At 34.6% G+C, this 16,869-nt stretch overlaps 2 pseudogenes across 1 annotated transcript; both read left to right on the top strand.

Moving 5' to 3' along the window:
* Nucleotides 1–1,359: 1,359 nt before the first annotated feature.
* LOC114316215 (crocetin glucosyltransferase, chloroplastic pseudogene) lies at nucleotides 1,360–2,942 on the top strand (annotated as a pseudogene). Its single transcript, XR_014333364.1, has one exon. The product of XR_014333364.1 is annotated as a crocetin glucosyltransferase, chloroplastic pseudogene (transcript).
* Nucleotides 2,943–7,261: 4,319 nt separating this feature from the next.
* Nucleotides 7,262–9,187, top strand: LOC114261746 (crocetin glucosyltransferase, chloroplastic pseudogene; annotated as a pseudogene).
* Nucleotides 9,188–16,869: the final 7,682 nt, after the last annotated feature.

The following is a 16,869-nucleotide window of genomic DNA, read 5'->3' as shown; positions in this document are numbered from 1 at the left end:
ATACATAATTAAATAGTAGAGGATCAAAATGGTCATTTTAGCAACTAATCTCAACAGTGGATAGTCCCCCACATTCTGTCCCACCCCCCCAGGACACAATAGTCCCCCATATGGGGGATAAGGAGTCCGGCCGAACTCCATGTCCGGCGGACTAAAAAAAAATCAAACAGCGGATAAGGAGCACTATTTGGATTGTAATCCAAATAGTGGATAGTCCCCCCTCCAATCCCACGAATCAAACACGCCCTAAATTTCATGCGATGCTGAGTCCAACCCATTTTTTGTCTTTTTCTTACTTACCCATTTGATCCAAGAATTTTATAGTCATGTATGCTACATCACATAGCAAGTGGAGAGCAAAAATGTCAAATTGACAAATGACAATTTACACGAAAGTCTTGAAAAAAAATTAACATATCAAAATTTAAAAAAAGTTTAAAAGGACGTACTTTAATCCCATTCCAAGCATAAATAGTCCATTACATTGTAAACCCCCATATCCACTCCATCCAAATATGACACTAGTAACGCTCATATTCTATATTGCACCTTTGAAAATCAACTGCATACCCGTCAATCAACGTGAAGTCGCCTCTGTTTTTTAGCATAGGCAACTTTTTTTAGAATAATGTTTGAGGGCCTGAAATTAGTGGCCTGAATATGGCTCAAAACCCAAAACGATGTCGTTTTGGGTTTTGATTTTTTTTTTTTTTTTTCCTTCCTCTTCTTTCTTTTCTTCTTCTTCGTTTTGAACCTGAGAAGCAGAGGCGAGAGAGAGAAACAGAGGGGAGAGGTGGGAGCTCGTCGTCGGTCGTCGGCCAATCGTCGCAGCTCGTCGGTCGTCGGCCGATCGTCGCCTCTGCCTCCGCTCGCCTCCGCCTCTGCCTCTGCCTCTGCCTCTACCTCTGCCTCCGCCCGCCTCCACCTCCGCCTCCCTCCGCCTCCGCCTCCAGCCCTATTTTTAGGGCCCCCTCCAGTTCTGCTCCTCCTTCTCTTCTTCTTCTTCTTCTTCTTCTTCTTCTTCTTCTTCCTCCTTCTCAAATTCGAGCTAAATTTGACTCGAAACCCTTTCGAGCTCTATAGCAGCGCTGCTTTTTTTAATAGCAGAATATGTTCATTCATCCAAATAGTCAGAGCACGTTCCAAAAAAAAATAATAATAAAATAAAATAAAATAAAATAAAATAAATAATAATAGTCAGAGCAATGTCGACATTTATCCAACAACTCCACCAAATTGCACTCTGAATTTTCTAATAAAATTTTTAAAAAAAAACGTCATCCCAAACGTCATCCCAAACGTCATACACAGTCTCAATCTAATCCATATATATAATTTACTTCACTCAACAGAAGTCAATACACACAAGTTTCATCAATCAAAACAAACAGACTCATTTTCTCATTCCACTGATTACCCAACATGGTGCATACTCACATAGTCCTCATTTCTTTCCCAGCTCAAGGAGTCATAAATCCATTAATCCAATTCGCCAAGAACCTCAAAAGAAGGGGTGTCAAGGTCACCATACTCTCAAGTGTCTCTGCCCAAAATCGCATGGCAAAAGCCTCTTCTACAACCCCAGATGGCCTAACCTTCGTTTCCTTCTCCGATGGCTATGACGATGGAATCAAATTGAGTGATAATCACGAACACTTCAGGTCCGAGAACAAGCGTCGTGGCTCCAAAGCCCTCTCAGAACTCATCAAAGCCAGCTCTGAGGAAGGCTGCCCTGTAACAGGTGTGGTCTATGCAATGCTCCTTCCATGGGCTGCCGAAGTTGCTCGTGAATTCAACCTTCACTCCGCTCCTCTTTGGGTTCAACCTGCCAGTATTTTCGCTCTGTATTTCTATTATTTTAATGGCTATGGTGATTTGGTTAAGAAAATTTGCAATGACCCTTCGTGTGCTATTGAATTACCCAGGTTGGGAAAGATCACTAGTCGTGATGTTCCTACTTTCATGCTTCCTTCTAATACATTTACTTTTAGATTACCGAGATTTAAAGAGCAGCTAGATGCACTCGATGCCGAAGTTAACCCAAAAATACTAGTAAACACATTTGATGCATTGGAATCCAAGGCATTAAGGTCTATTGGGAAGCACAACTTAATTGCAATAGGCCCGCTAGTCCCATCAGCATTTTTAGATGGAAAAGATCCATCTGATAATGCTTTTGGGGGCGACCTATTACAAAAATCAAGGAATTATGTGGAGTGGTTGGATTCGAAGCCCCAATCTTCAGTCGTGTACATTTCGTTTGGAAGCTTCTTTAATTTGCCATTGAAAGAAATGGAAGAGATTGCACATGGGTTGCTGGAAAGCAATCGGCCATTCTTGTGGGTGTTAAGAGCTTTGGCAGACGGTGAGAAACAAGAAGATAAACTAAGTTGCAAAGAAAAATTGGAAAAACAAGGTTTGATAGTGCCATGGTGTTCCCAAGTGGAGGTTCTTTCACACCCTTCCGTGGGATGTTTCGTGACTCATTGTGGGTGGAATTCTACATTGGAGAGTTTGGTTTTGGGCATTCCAGTTGTGTGTTTACCGCAATTTACAGACCAACCAACAAATGCGAAGCTTTTAGAAGACGAATTCAAGACGGGGTTAAGGGCAACGAAGAATGATGAAGGAATAGTTGAAGGTGATGAGATCAAGAGGTGCATTGAATTGGTTATGGGAGATGGAGAGATTGGAGAAGAAATAAGGAAGAATGCTGAAAAATGGAAGTATTTGGCGAAGGAAGCTGTGAAGGAAGGTGGATCGTCTCACAAGAATCTTAGGGCATTTGTGGACGAGATTGAAGATGGTTTTTAGTTAGATTAACATTTTCATCTTAACAGTTGTATTTGTGTGTAAGATTTCTTCATGTGTGATTCTATATATATATATATATTTTTTTTTTTTTCTCTTGTTCTTGTAAGGAAATAAAAATTAATGTGTTTGTATATTGTATCACTTTTATTTCAGCAATGCTAGGTATCATGAAAAAATTTTTATGAAAATAATCATGAAAGCTTTGTGACCCTTAGATTACACTTAGAATAAAAAACTACATACTAATTAAGGTAATCCAAGGATCATAAATTTTTCATGATCATTTTCATGATAAATTTTTCATGATCCCTGACTTTTCTCTTTTTATTTAGAAGGTTTTATAGTGCATTCAATAAAATTATTTGCATAGTCTTCTCTGTTTTTTCCCTCCTTAATTTTCCCATTTATTATTTTGTTTCCCCTCGTTTTGATTAACTTCTATAGGTTTGGTATTAGTGACTCAATTTGTAGGGGCTGATGTGGCTTCTCCAAGTTTCAACTGTTCTGCTTCTTTGTTTGTTGGTCGCATGGTTCAAATTTGAGTCAGCTAAATCAATAATTTTTTAGTATTGATAGCACATGGCTTTTAAATTTTGGAATTTGAGGAACTCATACAAGATAGACAGCAGAAAAGTTTAGTTAATTAGTAACCAAAATAAAGAATATGAAACTCATTAAGAGGAAAAACAAGTAGGATATATGATCCTGTAATGGGGACAAAAGGAGAAATTGAATATAACAAAACAGGAGTATCATCTAATTAGGCTATATGTAAGCAACAAAAATAAGAAATTCGAACTTATCAAGCAAACATTAATATAAAGCTGTGACTGAAACATTTTGGAAAAGAAAAATAAATTCAAGCAATTAATCTTCAAATTGAAACGTAAAATTAAATTTGGAGTTCTGAAAAAAATTATATTTGATCGTCTGCACTGACTTATTAACTATTCTACACAATATTATATGAGTGGAGGTTCGGTGTGATTTGAAAGTTCCACCTCCATATGAATGATGTGTAGAATGTTTGATAATTTTTTTGGTATATACTCCTTTTTGTTTAGTTAAAAAATGTTCAAAATATTTCTCAAATTTTTTTTTTTTGGGTTGTTTCCTTGAATGTATTAAGGAAGCTTTTTTGATAAATCGCCTTTTTAAAAGTTTTATTCCATCTAACTTTTATTCTTCTTAACTATTTTATTAGGTCCTCTTTGAGGTAAGAAGACCAAAACACTCTAAATCTTTCCTGCCCCCATTAATGTTGATATTTAATGTTGATTTTCATTATATCTTCTCTCCAAAAAAATGCATTAACTACACGTCACTATTTAATTTTGATATCTATTACACAAAAAAATAAAACATGGGTCTTTATTAATGACGTGAATGTGAATGTTTACATCAGATGACATTGTGATAAAGGTGATGTTACGGCTCACATTAGCATTGCATCAAATTACACAACCACAAGCCTTAACTTGAAATGACTTTTTTGTCATTGCGTTGTCGATTACATAACGTGAATATTCATACTACAACATATGAATGTGAACGTTCATATTACTATATTAGATGAGAGAGAATGTTCGCATCACTACATGTTGTGAATAAGAATGTATTATCAATTAAAAATATAATGAACGTTATTTTTAATGTGTTGTTAATTAAAAATAAGAAGGTTCACATGTTATGAATATTCACATCACTACATTAGATGAAAGAGAATTTTTCAGAAAGATGTTGTGAGCGTTTACATCGGATGAGAGATAATGTTCACATTATTTTTAATATGTTGTCAATTCAAAATATATTCGCATTATCTAATAATATAAAATAATGGCATCAATGTTATTTAATTTGTGTATTAAATTGCCTATGCCTTGGTCCATTCCCTTATCTCTCCTCTTCCAATATTAAATATGAACATTAAGGTCTCGTTTGGCAAGTGTCCATTTTATCTAAAAAATCAAAAAATTACTAAAAAAATCAAAAAGTCAACAACCTATACCAAAAAGTCAAAGATTCCCTTTTCTCTCTACTTTTTGCACATTTTTTTGTAAAAAGCCAAAAAATATCTCAAACATACTAATTTTTTTTACATCACATTTTAGTTAAAAAGTTAAAAAGTTACTAAAAAATCATGTTCCCAAACGAGGCCTAAATATCAATATTAAGAATAATATTAGGAATCATGAAAAAAATTATCAAATGCATCATGAAATTTTTTTATCCTTTGATTAGTGTAAATCAAGAAAAAAGACTTTATGAAATAAACTATAGATACATGAAACTAAACGGGTTAAAAAAAAAAATTCATGAACTTATTAAATTAAAACATTTCTAAATGAAATTTATCAATAAAAATTTCATATATTAATGTTTGATGATTGTTGTGGATGCGGGGCACGTTGGTATGATTTTAGAATTGATTTTTTAATTTTTTATTAAAACAAAAAAAATTTGTATATAAAGATAAACAAAATAATGTGATAATTTAAAATGATTTTTTTTGGCTTATGTGTTAAAATAGCTTGTCCAAACGGGGTTGGGTTTGACACCTAAAACAAATATACTAACTTTTATTAGGAAAAATATATATACCAGCGTACTTTTTAAATTTAATAATGTGTATTTAAAATGATTGATTAATAACTACATATATATATATATATATATATATATAATTTTTACCTTAAACACTTTAATAAATTATCATATCATTTGAGTCTAAAAAATATATTGAATTTTTACATTAAAATAACAAAATTTTTTCATTAATAATAGTCAAATATACAAGACACTTGTATACTATAGTAATACACTGGCTTATTTTGGATATGACGTATTTTTGAATTTTTTTTTGTTTATTACAGAAAAACATATAAAAAATGGAGAAGTAATATGACTTAAATAAATCAATAAATCAATCAATTACTTATTTTATGCATACCAAAAATAGAGAAATTATTGGTTAGTCTTGAAATACTGTAACAGTGTTGTAATTGATAGAAATAATAGGACTTATAAATTTATATTAAGTAATTGGCACACATAAAAAAATATAATGAATTGTTACTTGTAAGAAAAATGACTACATGACACTCTTAAATCAATAATTTTTCAAATATAATCAGTCAATCAATAAATATAATCAATATAATCAATCAATAATTTTTTTCAAAAACAACACATTCTCTGATAGACACTAGCATTTATATTCGGGACCGCCCTTTTCAAAATCAATTAATACTCTTCAACTGCCTCCGTTTTGAAAAATTATTAATTGGTACAATAAGACTTACGTGACCATATTTCTTATCAATCACAATTTATTATAATTTTTTATATTTTTTAATTATATAACCTAAATTCATGAATCTCAATATTTTCACCGATAACAATATATTAAAACACGATCTAACGATAATCCAAAAGTAACCAATAACTTCTCATCAATTAAACATATTATTGTTGATAACAACTTAACCAAATTGCACTTTCAAATTTCAAATACAATTTTTTTATATAAAAAAAAGACCCAAACAAGCGTCATCCCACACGTCATTACACATGCCCTATTTGGGAAGAGAGTTAAAAATAAAAAATAAACTTTTAATTCATTTTAGATCATATTACTTCTCACATTTTTATACATATTTTTTTTATAAAAAAAAAATCAAAAAATTAACTTTTAACCAGCTTCTCAAAATACTCCATAATTACAACTAAAAATTATTTGGTATTCTTCGGACTTGACATATTTTGCTCCTTATTACTCACAATTTACCATATCCCTTCATATTCCCAAATTATTCAAAGTAAAATCGTGAACCACACCTCCTTCACCATTCACAACCTTGTTTGGCATGAAGAAGTTTTAGGCTTTTTGGCTAAAGAGAAATGTTAGGGATCATGAAATTTTTTTTATGAAAATGGTCATGAAAAATTTGTGACCTTTAGATTATCTTGATTAGTGTGTGGTGCTTTATTCTAAGTGTAATCCAAAGGTCACAAATCTTTCATGATCATTTTCATGAAAGACTTTTCATGATACCTAACATTGCTGTTGGCTAAAATAGTAACAAAATGACAAAATATGCTAAAAAACTAATAAGACAAAATGACACATCTAAACCATAATCATTTTATTTTTTCTCTCACAAAAATAAAAAATAAAAAAGTCAAAAAGGTCATCCTAAACGAGATTTTTAACCCTAAACTAAAATAGCCAAAAAGTTAAGAAACCAATAAACATCTTAAATGAACCATTAGGGTACCATCTAGTGGTGTCCCAAGATTGATGAATAACTTCCCATCTCAACCCATATATACCATCTTCTTCACTCAACAGAACTCTATACATAAATTTCTTCAATCCAAATGAACATTTTCTTATTCAATTGATTACCCATCATGGTGCGTATTCACATAGGATTGTTTTGGAAAGATGGTTAAAAGTTAATTTTTTGACTTTTTTTATTTTTTATTTTTTTTTTGAAAAAACATATAAAAAGTGTGCGAGATGATGTGATCTAAAATAGGTGAAAAGATGATTTTGGCTACTAACCCACTTTCCAAAAAAGCCTATAGTCCTCGTTTCTTTTCCAACTCAAGGAGCCTTAAATCCAGCTATCCAATTGGCCAAGAACCTCATAAGAATTATGGGCGAGCATGGTCCGGATTGGGGTAAAATCATGACCAATACGTTATCTACAGTTCTTGAAAAATTGGAACCAATCCAATCCGTTTAAATCATGGAACTAATCTGAATCAATCTATTTAAACACGGATTGGATCGATTTAGGACCACAGATTCATATAATTAAATAACAAAAAAAATGTAGAACATTTTAATTTCATAAAAACAAAAACATAGCATCATATGAGTTCCATAATAGCAACATGTCTTTCCATAATAGCGACAGATTATTCTAGAATTTAAACAATCATAAGAAAACTAGTTCAACTATAAGTATTTAGACCATTACAAATTAAAGCTAAAAACTAACAAACAAAAGCAATAAAAGAAGATACTATGCGGGATGGTGTATAATATAAATATAGGTTATTTGTATACGGTTTGGATCAGTTCCAATCCGGAATTGTAGGGTTCAATCCCGAACCGATTTATGGACTATGGATTTTTAATTTTTCAAACTGGAACCGAACTACAGATTCAAAAAATCAATCCAAACCTATCAGATTGAACTAGACCGGATCAGATTACAGATTTTACAGATTTCTTCCTCAACCCTAACAAGAATGGGTGTCAAGGTCACCATACTCTCAAGTGTCTTTGCCCATAATCGCATAACAAAAGCTTCTTCTCAAACCCTAGCTGGCCTAAACTTCGTTTCCTTCTCCGATGGATACGACGATGGATTCAAGTTGAGTGATAATCATGAACACTTCAGGTCTGAAAACAAGTGTCATGGCTCCAAAGCCCTCTTTGAACTCATCAAGGCCAACTCTGAGGAAGGCTTCCTTATAACAGGTGTGGTCTATGCAATGCTCCTTCCATGGGTAACTGAAGTTGCTCATGAATTCAACCTTCCCTCCGCGCCTCTTTGGGTTCAACCTGCCACTATTTTCGCTCTGTATTTCTATTATTTTAATGGCTATGGTGATTTGGTTAAGAAAATTTGCGATCACCCTTCATGTGCTATTGAATTACCCGAATTAGGAAAGCTCACTAGTCGTGATGTTCCCAGATTCATGCTTCCTTATAATACATTTAGTGTTGGATTACCGGCATTAAAAGAACAGCTAGATGCACTTGATACAAAAGTTAAAAATACTAGTCAACACTTTTGATGAATTGGAATCCAAGGCATTAAGGGTTATTGGGAAGCACAACCTGATTGCAATAGGTCCGCTAGTTCCATCAGCATTTTTAGATTGAGAAGATCTGTCTGATAATGCTTTTTGGGGCGACCTATTACAAAAATCAAGGGATTATGTGGAGTGCTTGGATTTGAAGCTCCAATCATTAGTCGTGTACATTTCGTTCGGAAGCTTCTTTAATTTGCCATTGCAAGAAATTGAAGAGATTGCACGTCGGTTACTGGAAAGCAATTAGCCATTCTTGTGGATGTTAAGAGCTTTAGTAGATAGTGAGAAACAAGAAGACAAACTAAGTTGCAAAGAAAAATTGGAAAAACAAGGTTTGATAGAGCCATGGTGTTCCCAAGTCGAGGTTTTTTCTCACCCTTATGTGGGATGTTTCGTGACTCATTGTGGTTGGAATTTTACATTAGAGAGTCTGGTTTTGGGCATTCCAGTTGTGTGTTTACCGTAATTTACAGACCAACCAACAAATTGGAAGCTTTTACAAGATGAATTCAAGACTGGGATAAGGGCAACGAAGTGTTAAGATCAAGACACTCCAGAAAATCAATCACACATAGAAAGAAGAGAAGATATTTATGCGGTTCGGTAATTGCCGACGTCCACGGGACAAATATCCACTATAGAATTTTTCCCAGAGGGAGTTACAACTCACACACCTCACACACACTCTCTCTCTATAGCACTCTCACCTCATAGATACATATACTCTGTGTTGCCTTCTTTTTTGTGTTGTTCTTCTCTTCCTCTAAGCCTCTATTTATACATAAAAAAGAGGGAACAAAGTCAAGTGAAAGGAGTTATTGGGTTAGCTTCACCTGCAATCTCTCTTCTACTTCTTGACTTGGAGACTCAACCTCCAACCTCCAACTACTCCATGTGGGCTGGAGTTAACAATTCTCCTCCTCTATGCCTATATGGATAACTAACTTCTTACTTGAAATCCATCCTGATTAGATTCTTGCAAACTTCCAGTTTGTCTCTGGTGACAACCTTGGTCATCATGTCAGAAGGATTCTTGTCTGTGTGAATCTTCACTAGCTTCATCAACTGTGTTTCCATCACTTCTCGTATCCAATGATACCGGACATCAATGTGCTTTATGCGAGAATGGTACACGAAATTCTTGCTCAGATCAATTTCACTCTGACTAGCACAATGTACCTTGTACTCTTCCTACTGTAGACCCAATTCTTAGAGAAACTGCTTTAACCACAACATTTCCTTTCCAGCATCTGCAGTAGCAATGTACTCTGTCTCTATTGTAGATAAAGCAACACACTTTTGTAGTTTGGACTGCCATGAAACAGCTCCCCCTGCAAAAGTGAATAGAAATCTTGATGTAGCCTTTCTACCATCAAGATCTCCCGCCATATCAGCATCTGTAAAACCCTCCAAAATTGGTTTAGCTCCCCCAAAACATAGACACATCTTTGAAGTTCCCTTCAAGTACCGAAGAATCCATTTGACTACCTCCCAATGCTCCTTTCCTGGATTGGTGGGGAATCTGCTCACAACGCCAACTGTGTGAGCTCTATCCAGCCAGGTACACACTATTGCATACATCAAACTCCCTGTTGTAAAAGAATAAGGGATTGCCTTCATTTCTTTCCTTTTAGAGTTAGTCGTGGGACACAAACGCTTTGTCACCTTGAAATGGTTGGCCAGTGGTGTGCTGACTGGCTTGGCATCTTTCATGTTAAACATTTCAATCACTCGTTCAATATATTTCTCTTGTGACAGCCATATCTTCTTGGTTTTCCTGTCACGAACAATCTTTATGCCCAAAATCTACTGTGCTGGGCCTAAATTCTTCATGTCAAAATACTGCGACAAGTCCTTTTTCAACTTGTTGATCATAGCAATATCTTCTCTGATGATTAGCATATCATCAACATATAACAGTAGGATGATGAAATTTTCATCCAAAAATCTTTGGAAATATACACACTAGTCTGCTCCTGTTCTTGTGTACTCGTGATCTACTATGAATGAATCAAACTTCTTATACCATTGTCTCGACGCCTACTTCAGGCTGTAGAGACTTTTCTTCAGTTTGCAGACTAGATTCTGTTTCCCTTTGCCTTCAAATCCTTCTGGTTGCTCCATATAGATCTCTTTCTCCAAATTACCATGGAGAAAGACAGTCTTGATGTCTATCTGTTCTACCTCCAGTTTTTCTAGCACCGTTGCCATCTTTCTTCAATTTGTACACCCATTTGTTTTTCAAGGCTCTCCTATCTTTTGGAAATGGAATAAGCTCATAAGTGTGGTTCTTCTGCAAAGAACTCATCTCCTCCTTCATGGTTTGCATCCAACAATCTTTCTCTGTATGACTCTTTGCTTCTGAAAAACTCTCGGCCTCCTCATCATCAGTAATCAAAATATACTGAGAAGCGGGATATTTGGTTGATGGCACGACAGCTCTTTCAAATCTCCGCAATTGAGGCCCAGTTGCCCCTGGTTGAGGGGGTTGCCCCCCCCGCTCAACACCTTCTTCATCTGGGTCTTCATTTCTTTCTTCCTGATTCTCAATTTCTGGCATAGCATCCTGCAACTCTGGCACTTTTTGTAGCACGTCATCACATCTTGCATTTTGTGATGGCTCGGGAGATGGAAACAAGTCTGGAGTGATGACATCTCTAGACTTTGCAGACTTCTCAAAATCTACTACTATCTGGTCTTCATGGAACACAACATCTCTGCTCCTGAACATCTTCTTGTTCATTGGGTCCCACAACTTGTACCCAAATGCTGCATCTGAATAGCCCACAAATATGCATGGAGTGGACTTGTTATCAAGCTTCTGTCTGTTTTCCTTGGAGATGTGTGCGAACGCTTTACACTTGAAGACTCTCAAGTAAGAATATGATACCTTTCTTCTGGACCAGACTTCCTCAGGTATCACAAAATTCAATAGGACTGAAAGTGACCTGTTGATGAGAGAACAGGCTGTACGGGTGGCTTCAGCCCAGAATGACTTTGGCAACTTTTCCATTCTGAGCATACATCTGACTCTTTCAATAATAGTGCGGTCTATTTTTTCTGCCACACCATTGTGTTATGGGGTACCAGGAACTGTTGTCCCGTGTTGGATACCTCTGCTAGCACAATATGCTTCAAAAGTATTGAAAGTGTATTTGCCACCATTATCTGTGCGATGACACTTCAACTTCTTTCCGATCTCTCTTTCCACCATTGCATAGAACTCCTGAAAGTGCTAGAATACCTCATCCTTCGTCTTCAGGAAATACATCCACAACTTCCTTGATGCATCATCAATGAAGGTCATAAAATACTTGCAGCCGCTAAGTAACTCCATTTCAATTGGGCCACAAACATCTGAGTATACCATACTAAGTACTTTTGTTTTCCTCTTGCTCATTGAACTGAATGATACTCGATGTTGCTTGCCATAAAGGCAATGATCACACGGCTTCAGGATACTCCCTTTGGATAAGGGTATCTTGGATTGCTTTGCTAATAGATATAATCCCTTCTCACTCATGTGAGCCAGTCTTCTATGCCATAAGTCTAGTGACTCCTTGTCTTCTGTTGCATTAAGACTTTCTAGATAGATCTTTATTTCAGTCTTGTGCAGTGTTAAAGACATCTCTCATATGGCGATTGTCAAAGCTCCTCCTGTCAACTTCCAACGGCCATTTCCGAATGTACTTGTATAGCCCTATCAGTCCAGGGCACTTCCAGAGATAAGATTGAGGCACAAATCTGGAACATGCCTCACATCTTTGAGAACCAACTTGTGTCCGACATTAGTCAGAATACTAATGTCTCCAATGCCCACAATCTTTGAATAGCTAGAATTCTCCATTCGAACAGTGCCAAAGTCTCAAGCGTTGTACGAGCTAAAGAGTTCTTTATGGGAAGTGGCATGATAGGATGCAGTTGTATCTATCACCCACTCTGTATAATTGTGGTCAGCCATATGAAGACAATCTTCCTCTTCACCAACTGCAAGAAGTATTTCATCAATTGTTGTGGCTGTCGTGTTCTCATCTCTCTTTGACTTACTGCTTTGGCCTTTATCTTTCCGGCTTGGGCAGTTCCTCTTTATGTGACCCTCCTGGCCACAGTGAAAGCAAGTGAAGCTAGGGTTACCTTGACTTTTACTATCTCTAGATTTACTCTTATTGTTCCATCTACCTCTACTCTTGTTTCTTCCTCTGCTTCTGCCTCTACCTCTGTCTCTGCCTCTATCTTCTGTGACAAAAGCATGGGACTGATTACCTCACATGTCTTTCCTCCTTGTCTTTTCATTGTACATGGTGTCTGTGACCATGCTCATGGTCAGTTTCTCCTCTAGTACAGAGTTACTGAGAGAAACCACCAACGTCTCCCAGCTATCCGGTAAAGAGCTGAGCAGTAAAACCGCTTGCATTTCATCGTCCAAGGGCATCTTGACGGTTACAAACTAATTCACCAGATTCTTGAATTCACTGGTGTGCTCGGCGACAGACACACCATTCTTTAACTTCAAATTCACAAGCCTTCTCATTACCAAGGCTTTGTTTCGGACGGTCGTTGACTGGTACATTCCTTCTAACATTGTCCAGAGGGCATATGCATCTGTCTCTTGGGCGACGTGGTGGAACACACTGTGGTCTATCCATTGTCTGATACAACTGACAGTCTTCTGGTTCATTTTTATCCAGTCTTCATCCTTCACTTCTTCCAGTTTAACCCCTTTTTTGAGCAATAGGGTCAAATAAAGTCTTTATAATATTGGATGTCTTCCATCCGCAGCTTCTAGATTGCATAATTAGAAGGATTCAACTTGATCATGGATCTCGAAGTTAAAGTAGATTCTTCCATCGTCTTCTTGCTTTTTACAGAAATTCCAAATCAAAAATCTAACTGTACAAATTTCTCTAGAATGCTCCAAATAGTTGAAAACCACTATTGGAACGTCAAAATCGGATTTCAAATGGCTTAGATCAAGCCAAAACAATTTGGATAGTTTATATCTACAAGTGTACCTTAGCCGCACAACACTGGATCACTCCTCCAACGTGTTGACTGGTCAACTGGGACAAGCTGACGTGGCAGACAAGTGGTTTTCTAGTGACACGAGTATGCTGACATGGTGACACGTGTATGATGACGTGTCAGACATGTGGCTGACGCGGCTCTGGCGTGGCGCTGCCATGGCTCGTCTTCCACCTTTCGTGCGTGTGAGGAGCGTGACTGCGTCTGGGCTGACACGCCGGCAAGGTTAACAGCGCGTGAAGCGTATGTAAGAGACTGGGTTTCACGCACTTTGTGCAGGAGGCGCGTGAGGGCACGTGGGGATGCTTCTAGGTCTCTTTTTTGCAGTTCTGGACTCATCTCAGCAAGACCTTGCTCCTGGTGTGCTCGAAAGTGAATTTTGAGCAACTTGATTTCTAGCAGTTTCGAAAAATCGCACTCCGTTTTTCCAAAATGCGATTGACGAAGCTCTGATACCACTTGTTAGGATCAAGACACTCCATAAATCAATCACATAGAAAGGATACAAGATATTTACGCGCTTTGGCAATTACCTACATCCACGGGAGAGATATCAACTATAGAATTTTTCCTAGAGGGAGTTATTATTTGCACACCTCACTCTCTCTCTCTCTATAACACTCTTTCCTCACAGATACATATACTCAATGTTGCCTTCTTTTCTGTGTTGTTCTTCTCTTCCTCTCAGCCTCTATTTATACATAAAAGAGAGGGAATAAAGTCAAGTGAAGGGAGTTATTGGATTGGCTTCACCTGCTAGATAGCAGCCAAGTTTCAACTGTGTTACTTTTTGTTGGTTGCATGGATTTAAAAGAGAGTCAACTAAACCAACAATTTTTTAGCATTGATAGCGCATGACTTTTAAATTCTCGAATTTAAGTAACTCATACGAGATAGATAGCAGAAAAGTTTAGTGAATTAGTAACCAAAAATAAAGAATATGAAATTCATTAAGGGGAAAAACAAGCAGTGTATATGATCCTGTAATGGGGACAAGAGGGGAAATTGAATATAACAAAATAGGAGTATCATCTAATTGGGCTATATGTATGCAAGAAAAATAAGAAATTCAAACATATCAAGCAAACAATAGAAAGTTGTGACTGAAACATTTTGGAAAAGAAAAATAAATTCAAGCAATTCAACTAGTGAATCTTCAGATTGAAACGTAAAATTCAGTTCAGAGTTTTAAAAAAACTTGTATTTGATCTTTTGTGCTGATTTATTAACCAAATATTCCACAGAATATTACATGAGTGGGGTCTCATGTGATTTGGGTTCTACGCCTATATGAATATTGTGTAGAATATTTGATAATTTTTTTTGGTATATATATATTTTTTTGTTTAGTAAAAAACGTTTAAAATATTTCTTTGCATTTTTATTTTTTATTTTTTATATTTAGTTGTTTCCTTAAATGTATTAATATTTGATGGTTGGGGTGGTTGCGGGCATGTTGGTATGGTTTTAGAATTGATTTTTTTTATGAAAAATTGGATCGAAAGATAAAGAAAGAAATGTGATAATTTGGAATTATACTGTGACTTGTATGTTAAAATAGCCTATCCAAACAGGGTTGGGTTTGACATCTAAAAAAATATACCAAAAAAGATATATATATATATATATATATAAAAGTATATTTTTTAAGATTATTGATTAATGATTATATATATAGAAAAAAAAAATTATTTTAAATACTCTAACAAATTATCACAACATTAGGGCTGAATTTGGGAACTTGACTAAAAGTCGAAAATCAGCTTTTAACCTATTTTGGATCATATCATTATTTTACTTTTTTATATGTTTTTTTTTTTTAAAAAGTCAAAAAAAAATTAAAATATTAACTTTTAACTAACTTCTCAAAACAAACTTAAAGTTTAAAAAATATATTAAAATTTTAATTAAAATAACATAATTTTTTTATTAATAATATTCAAATATATTGTTAACTAACTTCTCAAATATATCAACTTTTAATTAACTTTTCAAAACAATCTTAAAGTTTAAAAAATATATTAAAATTTTAATTAAAATAACATAATTTTTTTATTAATAATATTCAAATATACAAGACACTTGTATATACATTGACTTGTTTTGAATATGATGTATTTTTGAATTTTTTTTATTTATTATGAAAAATTATATAAAAAATAGAGAAGTGTTGTGATCCAAACAAGTTAATAAGCCAATAAATTACTTATTTTATGCATACCAAAAATAGAGAACTTATTAGTTGGTTTTGAAATATTGGCATGTGGTGCTTTACCAATATTAAAATTGATAAAAAAGAAAAAGAAAAGATAATACTCACAAATTTATGTTAAATAATTATAAAATATAAAAAAATATAATGAATTATAATTTGTGAGAGGTGTAATTAAGTTACACCCTATACCAACCAATAAATTTTTCCACAAACAACCCATTCTCTGACACAGGATAGTAACGTCCATATTCAGGACTGCACCTGTCAAAGTCAATTTAATAGTCTTCAACTGCCTCAGTTTTGAAAAAATAAGATGAGTGGGAGTATTAATTAATGTCACTATTAATAATGTAACAATGAATTTTACTCACTGTTATAATGTTATTGTGTTTATTTATTATTATTTTTTTTTGAAAAAGTGAGTGTCACATCATTAGTGATTGTTTTAAAGTACTTTTAATAGTCTCTAACATTACCTTTTAAAAAATTATTGATTGATACAAGAGTGCCAAGTGATCATGTTCATTACTAATTATAATTCATCATATTCTTTTATATTTTTTAAGATAAATTATATTTTACCTTCTTAATGTTTCACGAATTTTTCACTTTGGCTCTTTAAGTTTGATTTTTCCTACTTTGACTTTTTATATTTATAATTCTTCTCACTTTGGCCCTTTATGTTCGTAATTCTTCCCATTTTGGCACTTTAAGTTTGATTTTTCCACTTTGACCCTTCAAATTTTCAACCCTTCTAACTTTACTCCTAAACCAACTTAAATCCAAAAAACTAACAGAATTTTTTACATTACCAATACATCAGCTTCATACGTGATGTAAAAAATTTACTAAAGATGCAAAAAATAAAAAATTGAGTTTTTTTTTATTCTTTAGTGAACTTTTTTTTAAAAAATTTATTCATAAATATTATTATATTATAGATGCATCTAATTAAAAAATAAAAAGAAATTTAACTAAAAAAAAGA

The sequence above is a fragment of the Camellia sinensis genome, chromosome 6 (genome assembly GCF_055761805.1).
Source record: "Camellia sinensis isolate YWXY chromosome 6, ASM5576180v1, whole genome shotgun sequence".
Lineage (NCBI taxonomy): Eukaryota > Viridiplantae > Streptophyta > Magnoliopsida > Ericales > Theaceae > Camellia > Camellia sinensis.
Note: the sequence above shows the minus strand (reverse complement) of the source record. Positions and strands in the feature narration are given on the sequence as shown.